Source organism: Lissotriton helveticus, chromosome 6, assembly GCF_964261635.1.
Source record: "Lissotriton helveticus chromosome 6, aLisHel1.1, whole genome shotgun sequence".
NCBI lineage: Eukaryota > Metazoa > Chordata > Amphibia > Caudata > Salamandridae > Lissotriton > Lissotriton helveticus.
The window spans coordinates 1502495438-1502512945 of NC_136067.1; positions in this window are offsets into that span (position 1 = coordinate 1502495438).

A 17508-nucleotide genomic window follows, 5' to 3' on the forward strand; every position below is an offset into this window, starting at 1 on the left:
ATCTCGTCTCTTATTTTTACAGAGCATGCACGCGAGACACCCAGTGTCCAGAACCTTAGTGCTACTAGATGCCAACATGTGAGGGCTTGACAGGGCAAAGACGCTGAGTATTTGGGCATGAAATCATTTTCACCAGTTTGTGTGGGGGCTATATGTTTTGTTAAAGTTGGATCATAAACCTTTAACAAAGGTTATAACAACTGCTGGTTTGCAGAATGCATCTCTGAGATTCAGCAGGATGTCTGTAAAACAGTTGGATTTTACTTATGATGTACAGTATTGGCCAGGCGTCAAGACCAGAGCGACTGATTTTCTAAGCAGAATGTCATCACCCATTAAAAATGTGAATGAACTAATGTGTGATGAGAGCTGTGTGGCTGGATTATTTAATGGTGTAATGGAAGGTATTGACATGTCAGAATGGAAAGATTGCTGGAGTAGAGATGACAGTTTATAAGCAATAGCTGTATATTTACACTAATGAAGGCTGGCCAAACAAAAAACACTTAGGGTTGGATGACAGAGTGGTTTTGGAGGTGAGGAATGAACTATGTATGAAAAATAATATGATGTTCAGATGTGGGAGAGCTGTGCCTGCAGTATCACTTAGGAAAAAGATCCTAGATTTATGTCATGAAGAGTATTTTAGGGTACCTGAGACCAAGCAAAGAGTCAAAAGTAATTATTGGTGGCCCGGACTAGATAAACAAATTCAGAAAAAGATGCGAGTTTGCTTTGAATGCAATAATTCTGACAAGCGTCAAAAGACATTCAAACCTCCTTAATTACCCATTGCATGTTCCAATGTGTCTTGGGAAATAATTAGTTTAGATGTGGTAGGTCCGGTGGAGTGTGATGATAGTGAATACAAGTATATTCCGGTTGAAATTGATAAAAAATTTTAACGGCAAGAGATTGAAATTGGGCATATGGCTGAATGTGAAAAATGATCATGTTTTAGACAGAATTTGTATGAGAAAAGGCCTATCCAAGTGTATGTACTGACAATGGACCCCAATTCATTGCTGAGAAATTAAAAGAATTCTTGAAAAAGAATTGTATAGTGCATAAAACCACCTCATTATATCATCCAGAAGGAAACAACTTGGTGGAGTGATTCAACAGAATGATCAAGGATAGTATCCAACTGCCAAGAGTAGTGGATAGAAGTGGAAAAATTAGGTATTTAAGTTAATTTGGGCATATAGAATTAGTTCCAGTATTGTATCTGAGAAAAGCCAGTTTACCTTGATGAGAGGACGAGAACCTATTGACAAGTATCTTGGTTGGTTATCATCTGCCAAACAAGTTGAGTGGTCGCCAGAAAGAGTGAGGATGAAATTACTAAAGCTCAACAAGTGTATATGTCATGATATGACAAGAAAATTGGCACCAGGAAGGCCAAAGTGAAATGTGGAGAATGGATTAGAGTAAAAAAGGAGATAAAAGTTTGGAAAGGTGAAAGCAGATTTTCAGAGCCACTCAAGGTGTGTGAAATGTTCCGTAACTTGGTAAAATGAAGTGATGGGAAAATGTGGTTTTAGGGCAAACTACCAAAAGGCAGGAATTTCATTCATGTTGGAAAGGGGGATGTCAAAAATTACGATTGTTGGACATGGGTAAAGATGTGGGTGATGAGGATGTAAGTTCTGACGTAGATCAGTGTGGCGTGATTGCGAAACCCGAACGGATCAAGGTTGCTCAGAATTCACTTCCAAGTACATCTGGTGCTCAGAACTCATGTTGCAATGTTAACAATGACAATCACATTCATACCCGAAGGTTTGGCATGATTATATCCAAACCATATTGTTGTGAGATTGTGTGTGTGTGTTAATACAGTTTATTATTTGTCATGCTATCAATTTATGTTTTTTTATTCATATTTTAGTTTTGTTCCAATTTCATGCATATTTATTTCTAAGATTGTACAAATGTCAGTTTTATTATATTTAGAAAAAAGTTAAGCGAAGTTACAGTTTTTTTCATTTATTCTATAATGGGGAAGATGTATGGTAATGCCTAGTTAGCACTATGCCAAGTTAGCACAATTGTAGTACCATGATGTTGTACCTCACTTGTAGTTTGTTGTTCATGAATAGTTCTATCATAGAACACATATAGCTGTGGGTTTCAAGGGTGGCGGTTGGAGACAGTTGAGAGTTAATGCAGTTGCTGCACGTCGTGGCTGGGGCTGCTTGAAAAAAGTACCTACCTTCATTGTATCTGAGTGGCAACCACAAAAGGGAGTTTAAATCCTAAATTCGCTCTATTTAGCAGGAGCTGAGGGGTCAGGCACTTAGTATATTGTTTGGTCAATATACATATGTTCAGCTCTAATTGTGTAAGTTTCATTTGAGATGCTTTTTTCTCTTGGCGGAGTCTTAGTTCCCCTCATAAAGTGGCCTACCCTGCAGCCCATAGAACTTGGGGTGACGACAGCGAACAGTCATTGTCATTCAGGTATTGATGCAAATGGGTTGCAAGCTTCGATTTGCAAACAGGCAGGGTCGGATTGCAGCCGCGGCCTGTGGAGGGAGTTACGGTGGGGCAGGGAGGCGGGGAGGGGGAGGGGCAGGATGGAGGGTGCTAAAAACCAGCATATGGATAATTGCAGGTAAGTAAACAATTTAATTAATAAATGAATTTCGTAGCGCGCACTGCATCAAATTGTTTACTTACCTGCAATTATCCATATGCCGGTTTTTGCACCCTCCACCCTGCCCCTCCCTCTCCCCGCCTCCCTGCCCCACCGTAACTCCCTCCACGGGCCGCGGCTGTCGGATTGGTAACACAGGTACAATGCCCAAGGGGGTCAGTGTACAGTTCTAGCTGTGGGCTGTTTTTTTTAGCTGTCTGGGGGCGGGGCCGATTGGGGTGGTTTCTGCGTTGTTCAGATACTGCCAGCCGCCCATGGGTGCCTGAGTGGCCTTTCTGGAGGCAGATAGGCGTCCATTACCTCCCTTTTATCAAAGGGCAGAGGTGTCACTCCCTTTCTCTCGCTGCGCGGGCCAAATGATGTGTTTATACTGAGCGGGGGCCGGGGGCCTGAGCAGAAGAGGCCTCACTTGTTTTCTTTCAGGTGTATTCCACCATTGAAAACTAATCTGTGCATTTTTTGTTTTTTAACCCCCCCCCCTTTTTTTCTTTAAATAAGACTTCGCCGGAGCAGTGTTTTGCGAAAGGCAATATGCAAATGTAGGTAGGTCACTTTTTTTTTTTTGCGTGCCCGGGCCGATTTTTAATCCCAATCCAACCCTGCCCACGGGTAGTTTATTATGAGCGTGTATCAAGAGGGAGAGAGAGGACCAGAAAGCTAGTCCATATCCCCCGGTTTATATATTGTAAATCAAAAAGAGACTAGCTTAATTAAACAAGGAAAAAACAAAAAAATGATTTAATTTATCAAGGACTCAAGTATGTTTCGTCACCGGTTAGTGGCACCTGGTAGGTGTGCTCATGAAGCCCTCACCCACCAACCTAGTTGGTGGCATGCTTCATCATCGGGCCCACCCAGTGACACCTAGCGTGTCCCGGGTGTGCTTCGATGCCTGATTACAGCGGAGCAGGTATGTCGCTGTGTGTGCGGTGAAGACTGTTATGAATAGTGGGTTTAAAACGGCTTGGCGGGGATCCCAGTGCCCGGGGGCAAATTACACTTTAATGGCTGGGTCAACGTCAGCGGTTAAAAATAAGGCTGTTGGATGTTAGAGGCGAGTTACGACCTCCCACATCCTGGGATGTGTCAACATGTTTCAGCCAGTGCCTTATGAATAAGCTGGCTTTCTTCAGGACGGGTAAAAGGGTGTGTGCAGTTATTATGAGACATATTCAGACGCCGCAGGTGCTTGGTGGCAGCGCAATGTGGCCTATGTCCTACTCTAGAATCACTGGAGCATGATCTGATATCTCATCTCCCACTGTCTTGCTACCCCTCAGCAGGGCGAGTGTGGGACGATTCAGGAGAAAGTAATCTATTCTTGAGCACATCCCGGGACCCCACATATCCCCCTTTCAAGAGGTACCCATCATGGGCGCACTGACTATTCTCCATCTCTACGTGGCGCACTGTCAGTGTGCTCCGGAGAGCTCCTTTGCCTCTGTGCCCACATCTATAATACATCGCGAATGGAGAGACAGAGTAGTTCCTATTTACGTGGGACATACAGAACTACCATTGACATTGCGTCTGTTCTACAAGTGCACCAGCTCAATCTGTGTTACGCCAGAGTCTACAGTACCTTCTGCAATCCCAAAGTGCACTGAGAGTAAAAAAATGAGGCCGAAACACTTGTTTCACCCATGGGCCATTTTTAGTAATGCAACCCCTTGAACACCTTCGGACCCCAACAAAAATGGTTAACCAGACAATTCACATTCAAAAAGATGCTCACAATCCACTTTTTCTGTTTTCAAAATCTCTCTTTCCTATCGATCCAACCTGACCTCAGAACCCACAGTCAGAAGCTTTTAATTGGTTCACTTAATCCATGCATGGTGCATTAGTACACATAAATAGTTTTAATTGCAAATCAGTGTATTCACACATGGCAATTAACAGGCATACACGTGAATGGTACCCTTTACTCCTCGAAGCAGTTGCTGAACGCACACTTAAGCTTATAGATAGACTTATTTACAAGTAATGTTTTACGAGCCCTTTATCCGCACAGACAGATCATTTTTAGCAGCGCACTCCGACAGCAGGAATAGTTGAGATGTGTCTTATCGTTGGTTTCCTTGAAATACGTCCCATAAAGGTCTTTGAAGGGAGGTTCAGCCATGCACAGTATCAATCTTTCCTCAGAGAGGCTTTACTTAACAGCCTTTTTATGAACCACGCGGGCAAAGCTCGTGCACCGGGCCCGGGACCTCTGCTGCCTGCACAGCGAGCACCAAAAAAGGCGGGATTTTATCCTGTCTCTGGCGCATTTTCAGTGATGATTGATAAAGTTAGGTTTTGTGCCAAAGAAACATGAAATGCCTGCAACAAAGAGGCTCTAGACAAGTACATAGATTTGCACGTTGTAAAACCTAGGCCCCATGGCGGCAGTGTAATCAGCAGCAACATATGGACTTGAAGCAGCTTGGTATATCTGCGCATATTGCTCTATAAGGAGCTGTGAATCTATGAGGAAATGCTTCCATTCCTAATGCAGAATTTGGAAACGAAGCAAACAATTGAAAAGGGGGGGCCCTCGGCCCCCCCGCACGCATGGCGGCGCGGCGACCGCCTCACCCCCTCTCCCCTCGGGTCCTTCGACGGTGGGGGCGTGCCCTGGGGGCGCGGCCCACCGCCGATTGGCCGGCGCCCCTCCTGACCCGGAATCAATGGACTGGTTCCGGGTCGGGGGGGGCGGGCGTGAGGAGGGGCCACCCGGCCCCTCGGGAATAAGAGGTAGGGAGCGCCCAGGAGACTCCCTTGTCCCTGGACGCTCCCTCACGGAACGTTGTGCCCCGCGTTCGGGGCTTCTTTGTTTGATTAATTTCTTGTTTTTCTTGTTACAGGTTCCGGAGTCCCCTTGGATACAGACGCCGCGTGGAGTCAGCCGTCGTGTGTGGGGGAGTTTTTCGGGAAGCAGTGACTCGCTGGGAGCCGGTGGCAGGATCGGGTCTTGTCTTGTTACAGGTTGCGAAGTCCCTTGGATTGCGGATATCCGCCGCGTGGAGTCAGCCGTCTTGTGAGGGGGAGCTTTCCGAGGAGGTGTGGCTCGACGGGAGCCGGTGACCGGATCGGGTTGTGAGCGTGGTACGGGCCGGTTCGAGGTCCCGCAAGGTATTGAAAGGGCGGGTGGTCCAGGATCGGCGCACCGGTCGGCCGGTGGATTTAGGGTCCTGCAGGCAGCCGGTAAGCGACAGGAGCCGCGCTGAAAGAAGCGGCGGGCATAGCGGGGCGGAAGTGGGGACGATATTCACTGTTGATTTAACAGCGTATTGCACAGAGAGGTTTTTTATAACGCGGTACAAAGAGAGGTTTTTTCCCGCCACTTTAGGGCAAAACGAGGTTGTTCCGGCGGAACAAAAACATTGCGTGATTGATTTTACAGCACTTCCTGAGGCTAAGCAGGGTCGACCAGGGCAGGACCTGGGAGGGAGCCCAGAAGTTAGTGGGGCATATTTCTAATGGAATAAAGTGCAATATTTTACAGATAAAAAAAAAAAAAAAAAAAAGTTAACTGTCTTATGAAAGTTAATAAGTATTGGACAACTGTTTTCTACTCATGACTGTTTAAAGAGATAAAGCGAAGTGCCCTGTTTAACTATTATTCGATAAGAGCCACCTGGATTGGGGGAACGGTATAAGAGTGTGGACTGAAGGAAAATTACTGTTCTGTTTAATAAGGAGTGATGGTGAATTGAGATTTTATAACTGTTCTGTAAGGCCTTGGTATTTTGCTATTAACAAGGGGGGTTCAAACCTCCGGTGTATCTGAACCAAGTTTTTTCCTGATCTTGCTCCTGCTTTGTCACACGGTGTTAATGCGTTTCTCTATTCCAGGTTGCTAACGACATTATTGGTCCAATTCATTCTTCAGGGAGGACGTAAGGAGATTAAACGCGCAGCCTGGTGGGGGACGTGATCATAGAACAATATCGCCGGCGAGTACCCGGGACTGGTCGGTAAGAGGGGTACGGGGGGCTAGCATTCATCGCTCCTGGTGGCCGCCGGGTGGGTCTACATTAGGTTTACTCACCCCTTACATAAGCGGACAAGCCGCTAGTGTTGCGGTCGCCGTTGCATGGTGCTGAAAGCCCCCTGGTGACCCTCCATCTGAAAGGTACACACAGTTGACCTGTTGGGAACTAAGTAGGCAGCGGGTGTTTTGTGAGGTTAAGCGTCATGCCAGGTCCAAGGGGTGGAAAAAGGGGGTCCAACATGGAGGCTATGATGCGGGCTATGATGCGGGAGATGAGCGACATTAAACAACAGCTAGGACAAATTAAGGAGCGGGAAGCCCGGTTGGAGGATAGAGAGGGCGAGGCACCAGGCCCGTCCGGGAGACCAGTCCGCAAGAGGGTGGCACCAGTGCCAAGAGGTGAATTTGTCACCCCACAAGGGAAACCTAGGTCCAAAAGACCCAAGGAGGCGGTACCTACCCCAGTGTTACCCGCCGCACCGCCCGCGGTGGTACCACCACCGCAGGTGCCTGCACCAATTGCCCCTGTGGTGCCGGTGCCGACAGGTCAACCAGTAGACGCTGGGGCTGCTTCCGCACCGGTGCCCACAATCCCGGGTACAGGCGGGCCACACCCGATACCCGCTCTGCCAGCGGTGCCAGGACCAATGGGCATAACCCCAGTGGTACCTGTTGTCCCGGGGGGTAACGTAGATTCAATGCCACCCGAATTCTTAGCTCACTTGACGGCCATGATGCCATGGCTCCAAAAAGGAGGAGCCTTCCCGAATTCAGCAGACTATGCGGCAGAGGCGGCAAGGTTCATGGAAAAAATCAGATCGGCACCGATCGCCGACAGTGTTGCATTGCCAATTTCTTCTCCCCTTGCAGGTTCAAGTGTTCCCCAGCTGGACGGAGTACAAGGGCAGCCGCCCCCGGTGCCCGCGCTTGGTAAGGAAGTGGCATTGCCGCTCTTGGGAGACGGCGTAGTACCTTCCAGGAGCGAAAATCTAGCTCAACATGTGTCTTTAGCTGTCAAAGAAATGATTTGGGCTGATAAATACGTGTACATTTATTCTTTATTATTGGATAATAGGGAAATGGAGCAAGCAAAAGCACTAAAAGAGTGGATGCTCCCGAGTGAATGGAGGGCGCAGTGTACTAGATTCAGGGTTGAAGAAAATCTCAATAATTGGATGCAAGCATGGGCCGTTTTCACTGCAGTTAAGGCTGAGCGTCCTCCAGATCTGCAGGCTGCATTGGCCTGCTATTCGAGCAGGATTGTGGGGTGGAGTCAGCAGTATTCTGGGGAAGCATGGAAGGGTTATGATGTGAATTTTAGGAAGGCGTTGGAGTTCAATAGAGCATTACCATGGGACACGGTAGACTCCATGGCCTGGCACAAACAGTTCTCTGACACTGCACCTCCCCCTCAGTTCGGTGCGGGCAGGGTGTTCACTAGACCACAGCAGCCCTTTCGGCCCCCCCAAACGAGTGAAGTGCCTGGGAAATTTAGGGCAGGTGGGCCAGAAAAGAAAGGGGTGTGCTGGGATTTTAATAAGCGTACCTGCACAAGGGCCGCGTGTAAGTTTAAGCATGCATGTGCCTCCTGTGGGCACCCCTCTCACCCAGAATCTACCTGTAGGTCCAAGCAGGGTAACACGGGACAGAGGGGTAGGGGAAGGCCACTATAAGTCAGACACGTCACGCCCCCCCACTCCAGTGGATGTGGTGGCAATGATTCCATTCTTGAACAGATACCCTGACCACAAAGCGGCCACCCTACTTCAGGAAGGGTTTTCCAAAGGTTTTAGGATCCCGGCCAGGGGATACACAGGCAGTGCGCACTGTAGGAATCAATTATCAGTCACACACAATCCAGCTGTTGTGGCCGCCAAAATTGACAAGGAGCTTTCCTTAGGCAGGATATCTGGCCCTTTTTCTGCAGTACCAGTACACAATTTTGTGTGTTCCCCACTGGGAGTTGTCCCCAAGAAAGAGACGGGGCAATTCAGATTGATTCATAACCTATCAGCGCCAAAGGGGGCCTCCCTGAATGATGCCATTGACGAGGGTATCTGTAGTGTTAAGTACGCCTCTTTTGATCAGGCTGTGACCTTATTACAGGCCACTGGACCCGGGGCGCTGATGGCGAAATCAGACATAGAGTCCGCCTTCCGCCTCCTCCCAGTCCACCCGGCAGACCAACATCTTTTAGGTTTCACCTTTAGGGATAGGTTTTACATGGACAAATGCATGCCTATGGGTTGTTCTATTTCTTGCGCCTACTTTGAGATGTTTAGTTCATTTCTTGAATGGGCCATGAGACAGGTGACAGGCCATCAAAGGGTCATGCATTACTTAGATGATTTCCTCTTTCTCGGTACAGCGGGTTCTCAGGAGTGCGCACTAGCATTGCAGGAATTTTGCGTGCTCATGCGGGCTTTTGGGGTCCCGCTTGCGCCTGGGAAGACAGTGGGCCCGACCACCTGCTTGGAATTTCTGGGCATTGAGATTGACTCATGTGAGAAATGTTTTCGACTACCTAAGGACAAGGTGCGCAAATTCAAAACGTCGCTACAGTTATGCCTCCGGAAGGAGAAGGTTACTTTGCAGCAATTACAGGAGGTGGTAGGGCAACTGAATTTCGCACTAAGAATCATCCCAATGGCTCGCCCCTTCTCTCGCTCCATCGCGCACGCGATGCAGGGGCTGAGGGAAAAGCACCACCGCACGCGCCTATCGGCTGAAATTCGCCAGGATATGCTTATTTGGATGGCATTCCTGGAGGATTTTAACGGTAGGGTGGTCTGGCCCGGCCCGCTCACTACATCAGCGGAGTTAGGACTATGGACCGATGCGGCCGGTAGTGTGGGCTTTGGTGCCATCCTAGGGAATAGGTGGGTCGCTCAACAATGGCCAGAGGAATGGAACACATGGGGTTTGCTCGGCAACATTGGCTTCCTGGAACTTTTTCCAATATGGGTGGCACTGATGGTTTGGCCCGAACACCTATGTAACCAATCAGTGGTGTTTTGGTCAGATAACATGACAGTGGTGGAATGTATCAATCAGCAGGGGGCGCGGTGCCCTTTCATACTTCGTCTGATCAAAGAAATTGTTCTGCGTTGCCTTAAACTGAATGCCAATTTTAGAGCCAAACATGTCCCTGGTGTTTTAAACAATGCTGCTGACGCCCTTTCTCGCTTCAAAATGCAGGTTTTCAGGGAGCATCTCCCCACAGCAGACCCCTCGCCAGCACACTTCCCAGCAGTACTTTGGCAGATTGGTGCCCCAGATTACAAGACCTCGTGGTCGCTAGCCTAGCCCCCAGGACCAAGACGGCTTACGAAGGGGCGTTTCTGTCTTATTGTTCCTTTTTGGGGCCTAAGTGGGAAGTGCTTTGGGCAAAGGAGGATGGGTTTGCAGCATATTTAGAATGGATGCACAAAGAGGGGCGCTCGGTAGCAGCGGCAACCAGACATAGGGCAGCAGTGTCATTCTTCGCTCAAGCTAGGGGCTTTCGGGATCCCACCAATACCTTTATGATACGCAAGGCTTTAAGGGGATGGCGCCGTATTCAAGGACACCAGAAGGATAAAAGGAAGCCCATGGGGTTGGCCCGGCTAACAGCCTTACTGGGCAAGCTGGAGATGGTTTGTAACTCAGAGTGGGAAGTGCTTCTTTTTAGGGCGGCATTCTCCCTGGCATTTTATGGGGCACTGAGAATTAGTGAACTTGTGGCAGGATCTAAGGCTGACATACTAGGCGGCTTGCAGAAGGCTGGGGTGACGATAAGGGGTGACACCATGTGGGTGATTATCCAGAAATCAAAGACCGATCAAGAAGCTAGGGGTCACACCATAGTTCTGCAACGGGCCCCCGCCAACCCGTGCTGCCCGGTGAGGCACGTGGAATCACTCTTGGGATTATTGGTCGGTTCAGTAGGCAGGGCGTTGCTCTGTCACGCCGACGGGAGCCCCTTGACCAGGTATCAATTCAGGAGAGTGTTCGAAATTGGGGTTACAAAAGCGGGTCTTGATCCTAGAGATTTTGGATCTCATTCTTTCAGGATTGGGGCAGCAACTGAGGCGGTGGCGGGGGGCCTCCCAGTGGAAAGAGTGAAGACAATTGGGAGGTGGTCGTCAGACTGCTATAAACGTTATGTTCGGATTGACATGCTATGATTACCTGTCACTCACGCTTGGTCTCTTTTCCGCTCTCTTACAGTTTCTCAGACCTGTTACGCAGGGGAGGAATTTGTCGTCGGGCACCGCCAATATTCATCGGCACGGAGCGGCGACCAGGAAACAACAAAGAATAATGTCTGGATTGTTGGTCATTCATATGTTAAGCGAGCGGAATGTGTTTTCATGTCAAGTGACAAGAAGGAAAGGGCGGCACAACTAGGGTTGTATATCACGTTCTTTGGCAGAGGAGGGTTGTGTCTTCACGAGTTTAGGGGATTCTTCCAAGGGCTGTTAGCACGCCAGCGGGCTCCACCGTCAGTGGTGATACTTCACCTTGGGGAGAACGATTTGGCAACACTGGGCAGGCGCACCTTGATTGAGGAGATTATCTCAACAGCGGGTTGGATAGCTAGGACCTGCCCCGGGTGCACACTAGTATGGTCACAACTAATACCTCGACTTCAGTGGCGGGGGGGCGATTCAGTCAGGGCGTTGAATCACTCGGTAAAGAGGATCAATACACGGCTGGATAGGTTGTTCCGAACCCCCGTGTTACAGTCAATACCTCACGGGTGCATCTGGGGGCAAAAGTATTACTTGAAAGACGGGGTTCATCTGACAGAAGAGGGTAATGTCCTATGGGCTGACAATATCTGGGCTTGGCTGGAGGGCTGGTGTAGGAGGAGGTGTCCTGAGATAGGGGCTAGAGGGGGAGGCCAGATCGTCGGTTAACAATACTGGCCTGTGGCGGTAAGGTCATTATCGGTGAGCACATATTTGAGGTCTGAGGGGGCGGGCATCATCCTATGGAGGTTCCCGCCCAGGGGGAGGAGCCTGCGGGCCACTCCCAGTACTCCAGGGGCAAGTTAATATGCAAAGGAGCGCGGGTAGGAGTAGTTCACGCTTTCCTTAGGCTGGTAGCCACCCCGCGCGCGTGGACTCATGACGCCACCGGCGCAGAGTAAGGGCCCTCCTTTAGTGGGTAAATGGAGTTTGGGGCGTAGACCGGGCAATTCCCGGGGTAACACTGCGCATGCGCACTTCTAAGGGGAAGGCGCAGCTTGTAGGACCTGACACCGGTAGTGACCCTGCCATATGGCCAGAAATGTACAAAAATCAAGATAGGATGTTTAGTTAAGCTAGGAACAATTTGTATTAGAGTTTTGTTAAGGTCAGGCTCTCAAAATTGTTGATAATGATTGTATAACTGAATGTCCAGCTGATTTTTGTATTTCATTGTTGATTATGCAATTAAAACCCTTTTTTAATTTCATACTTTAATAAATACGGCCGGGCGACTAGCGCCCGCCTTCCAAAGAGTAAACACGTCTCGTGTCCACGTTCCTTGGTGTTGGGTGCCGGATTGGGGGGGGGGCGGCAGCTAGTCGCTGACCATGTGAAAAGGGGGGGCCCTCGGCCCCCCCGCACGCATGGCGGCGCGGCGACCGCCTCACCCCCTCTCCCCTCGGGTCCTTCGACGGTGGGGGCGTGCCCTGGGGGCGCGGCCCACCGCCGATTGGCCGGCGCCCCTCCTGACCCGGAATCAATGGACTGGTTCCGGGTCGGGGGGGGCGGGCGTGAGGAGGGGCCACCCGGCCCCTCGGGAATAAGAGGTAGGGAGCGCCCAGGAGACTCCCTTGTCCCTGGACGCTCCCTCACGGAACGTTGTGCCCCGCGTTCGGGGCTTCTTTGTTTCCCACCCACCATCCCTTGGTACAAAGTCTAAGCAGCGTTATGTCCGGTCTAATGGTAAGTTTTATAGGTATAGACCGCGGGAGAGAGTAGGTTGTTGTGGTATTTTGTGATCTGTTGTCAGGACTTTTTCCCTCTATAGGAAAATGAAGTGTGAAGTGAACTAGATTTGAAGTTATGTGTCGTTAGGCCTTTTTTCCCTTTGTAGATATACGTAGTTATTGTGATTATGGGCAGCATGCGTGAACCGAGTTGTAATTTATGCCATGTGTCGTTAGGCCTTTTTTCCCCTTTAGCTATGCGTGGATACTGTCATTTATTAGCCAGTGTAGTTGTCCTTTAGACTTTTTTCCATAGGTCGTCGTATTTATTAGGTATGGGGCATGCGGTAAGGTCATTATCGGTGAGCACATATTTGAGGTCTGAGGGGGCGGGCATCATCCTATGGAGGTTCCCGCCCAGGGGGAGGAGCCTGCGGGCCACTCCCAGTACTCCAGGGGCAAGTTAATATGCAAAGGAGCGCGGGTAGGAGTAGTTCACGCTTTCCTTAGGCTGGTAGCCACCCCGCGCGCGTGGACTCATGACGCCACCGGCGCAGAGTAAGGGCCCTCCTTTAGTGGGTAAATGGAGTTTGGGGCGTAGACCGGGCAATTCCCGGGGTAACACTGCGCATGCGCACTTCTAAGGGGAAGGCGCAGCTTGTAGGACCTGACACCGGTAGTGACCCTGCCATATGGCCAGAAATGTACAAAAATCAAGATAGGATGTTTAGTTAAGCTAGGAACAATTTGTATTAGAGTTTTGTTAAGGTCAGGCTCTCAAAATTGTTGATAATGATTGTATAACTGAATGTCCAGCTGATTTTTGTATTTCATTGTTGATTATGCAATTAAAACCCTTTTTTAATTTCATACTTTAATAAATACGGCCGGGCGACTAGCGCCCGCCTTCCAAAGAGTAAACACGTCTCGTGTCCACGTTCCTTGGTGTTGGGTGCCGGATTGGGGGGGGGGCGGCAGCTAGTCGCTGACCATGTGCTGTTTCCAGACAGCACTGCTTGTAATATTGCTAGCTCCGACCTCCAGGGGTGTTTGGTTCTTGTGAGTTCTTGTGCATCCCACTCTGCCTGACGTGAGCTGCTACACACACAGCAACATGTGTAAGGCGAGGGGCAGGAACTCGGCTGGGCTGCTCTGATTGGTTGAGGACCTATTAAAAGGATGCTTCAGTTGTAGTGAGCTGAAAACTGCTTTGCCTGCTGCCATTCCTGCAGCCTGAGATATTGCTTCTCCACACTGCACGGCACTTTGCCCCGCCAGTCCTACTCCTTTCTTCTATGTAGTTAGTGCAATGTTCTCTGTACTCCGTACAGTGACGTCTGATGAGCTGCAATGACATCAGGTATGTTAGCAGATGCACAAAGAGAGGAACTCAGCTGGGGTACCCTGGTTATCTGAGTAGTGGCAGGAAGGGCACCACCGTTGGAGCTACAGCATTATACAATGGCATGTAAGACATGCCGGTGTCATCGCCATTTGCATAGTAGGCCATGGGGCACAGGCCAGGACCATAGCATCATTTATACAACAGTACCAGTGCCTGTCCTTGGTTGATACAGGTAGAAAATCAAATTAGTGTGGCTCGAGGTCTCATGACAATATGTTGGATGTATTGGGCACATAATTGGTGCTTTCTTCTAGATTGTTTTGTCAGGGATGCATTAGAATAGAATGGGAAGAGACCATACTGCACAGGCAGAGCTTGTGAAAGCATTACTGAAAGTCACTATTGCAGTGTCTTGCAAGTTAGCAATGATAGAGCCCTTTTGGCTCCTGATGGACTCAGTTAAGCTGTGACCAGGGCCGGCCTAAGGCATGTGCAAGCTGTGCACCTGCACAGGGCCGCCAAACCCCAGGGGCCGCCACGCCAATATATATCCTTAGATACATATTTGCGTGGCGGCCCCTGGCAGGGATTTGGCGGCCTCGGGCCCCCTACCTACACTCCCTGCTCAGGGCCTCCGTGAGCCTAGAGCCGGCCCTGCCGTGACGTAGGTGTTAGAGCGGAATGCAATGAAAGCTGATTTAGAATGTTGACTTTGCAGTTACACACAAAAGAATATAGACGTGTAATACTAAGGTCTGTGTGTGGCGGGTACTTAGGCTGGGGAAGACACTACAAATGGCAGCGAGGATGGGATAAGTAACTCGAACATCAACAGGGCTCTCCCAGAGAGTTTGCCGTGGTCCAAGAAAACTGCTAATGTGTGCCACATATGCCATCGTCAAAGTACGGAATCAACGCTTAATGCATGTGGAGTCAAAGCGCAGTTCCAGCCACTGTGAAGCACTTGAAGATAACAAAAGTGTTGCAGAGAACCTGCTGGTCAGGCCATACTGCGCTGGCATGCAAGATAAAGTCATATGTTATATGAAGAGTCTACGCTTAAGGCAAATACAACCAGATTTTTAAAGAGCAGTGAGTAATTATTATATATATTTTTTTTAAAATATATTTTTATTGCAGAATCAGGAATAAACACAACCAACAAGCCAACCCATACACCAGCGGTTCCCATCATACAGCACAATAGCAATGCAATACACAGCCGATCAGCCCACATCCCGGAGGCTGGGCGGCGCGTCAATGAGTCAGTTCGCTGGAGGTACCTCGGTGCATGCCCTATGCGGGACACAGGTCAAGTGTAGCACTTCGTTTCCGCTTTTATCCCAAGACAACCAACCATCTCCCCCCCATCCAATCCTAGGCCACTTCAATTTCATATCACGAAATCAACACGACTACTTTCCTGGGCCATCCGGTTCCGGGAGGTCGCCGCTGGCCGGCAAACCACCCCCTCCTACAACTCCTACTCTAAACCCTCCCCCTCAACTGCTGCTAATGTGGGTATCATCATTCCCCTCCTGCTCTAGGTTGACAACCATCAGGAAGTTGTAACAAACAAGTGGTCACACGGAATCCCTGTTCATAACTGATCAGTGTCGTCGCCTTCAGTTAGGTGGTCCCTCAATGCCTGCACCACCAACTCCCATGACCGTGCTAGGTCCAAGCTCTTTTCATTACCCGTTCTAGTCGCCTGGCGCATTCGTGACACACTCTCACAGCCCGACCACTTCACCAATTCATTCCTCCACCTCCGTGCAGACGGCCCCTCTTTAGACTTCCAATGCCAAGTGAGTTCTCGCTGCGCCAGTATCAGTCCCAACCCAATGAATTTACTCGTTACCTTGGTCTTTTTGGTGTGCGGGAACCAAAGAAGCAGGCACGCGGCCATATCAAAGTCCACCTCCCGATCTGTGACAGCATTCAAGAGGTCTCCCACCTCGGACCAGTAGTCCCCCAACCTCGGGCAACCCCACAGCATGTGGTCAAGATCCGCCTCAGGTTCCAAACATCGCGGGCACATGGCGTCAAGCACTTGGAAGTGTCGACGTAACCTCTCCGGGGTCAAATATGCCCTATGGAGCACAAAATAATGCACCTGTTGGAATCTCGCATTCCTTGTCTCTTTCCAGGCCCTGTGTAGCACCTGACCCCAAACAGAGTCCGGGATTGGCCTACCGATGCTGGCCTCCCAGCGCGACTTCAACTCGACCAACGGAGCCAGACCTTCGTTCAGCATCCTATTGTGGAGGCAGGTCACCGCCTTGACGGTGCCCGCAGCCATCACCACATATTGGCACACCGCCGTCACCTCCGGTTCAGCCAATCCGCCCCCCCCCAGTGCTTCTGCAGAGCCGCGACCACCGCCGCATGCAGCAAGAAGGTACCACTCGGCAGGCCGAACTGTTCCTGCAAGGTCTGGAACGGGGCCAGCGTCCCATCCACATAGAGGTCACCCACCATCTGCAAGCCCAGGTCCTCCCACTCTAACAATTGGGACCAATCACCCCCGTGCGGCAAGGCAGTGAGCATTCCCAACGGAATCTCCGGGGCGTACGGCCGGCGCTTCCCAGCCCTCTTCATGTATCTGTTCCAACACAATCTGAGTGTCCATTCCTCCATCGTGACTTCCCTACTGGCCAGTCTCTGTTGCATCACGATAGACGACAAGACATGCCTCTGAACGCCGACCCCCCGGCCATCCTCGGGCCCCCTGAATTCTCTGGCCACGTTCTGCGTCAGGACCTGGAGCTGCGCTGCCAGATAGTATAACTCGTAGTCGGGGACGGCCATCCCTCCCTCACACTTGGGTCTCAGCAGGGTGGTCAGTGCCACCCGCCTGCGACCGTGGCCCCAGAGAAAACCAGTCACCAACGTCTTCAGCTCCCGAAAGATACCCTGCGGGATCCACACCGGCAGCGTTCTAAAATAATAGAGAAGTCTCGGGAGTGCCACCATTTTCAACAGTGCCACTCGGCCCAGTACAGACAGCGGGAGAGAGGCCCAGAAGTCCATTCTGCCTCTCAACGCCCTAATGCAGCGCCCCACATTCCCCTCAAGGAGGTCCGCCGTGTCATGGTAGATGCGCACCCCTAAGTAAAGAAAACAAGAGGGTTCCCATACCACCGGCCTTGTGAGCTGCGGGCAGAGCGTGGCCTTCCGCAGCGGAAACACACAAGTCTTAGTCCAGTTCACCCTGAGGCCTGAAAGCCTCCCAAACCTGCCCAGCATATCCACCGCGCCTTCCAGAGCCCTTCCAGCGTCCGCCAGGTACAGTAACAAGTCGTCAGCGTACAACGATATATAATGCGAGTCAAGTCCCTGCGCAATCCCGTCGAAAACAACTCCCGTTCTTGCCTGTGCCGCTAAGGGTTCCATCGCTAGAGCAAAGAGCAGAGGGGATAGCGAGCAGCCTTGCCTCGTGCCCCTACAGACCGGATAAACCGAGGAGACCAGTGTCCCTAGCCGCACCCGCGCCTTAGCCGATGAATAGAGCACTCTCGTCCAGCCTCGGAACCCCTCCCCAACCCCGAACTTCAACAGCACACCATCTAAAAAATCCCATTCCAAACTATCAAACGCCTTTTCAATATCAACCGCCAGCA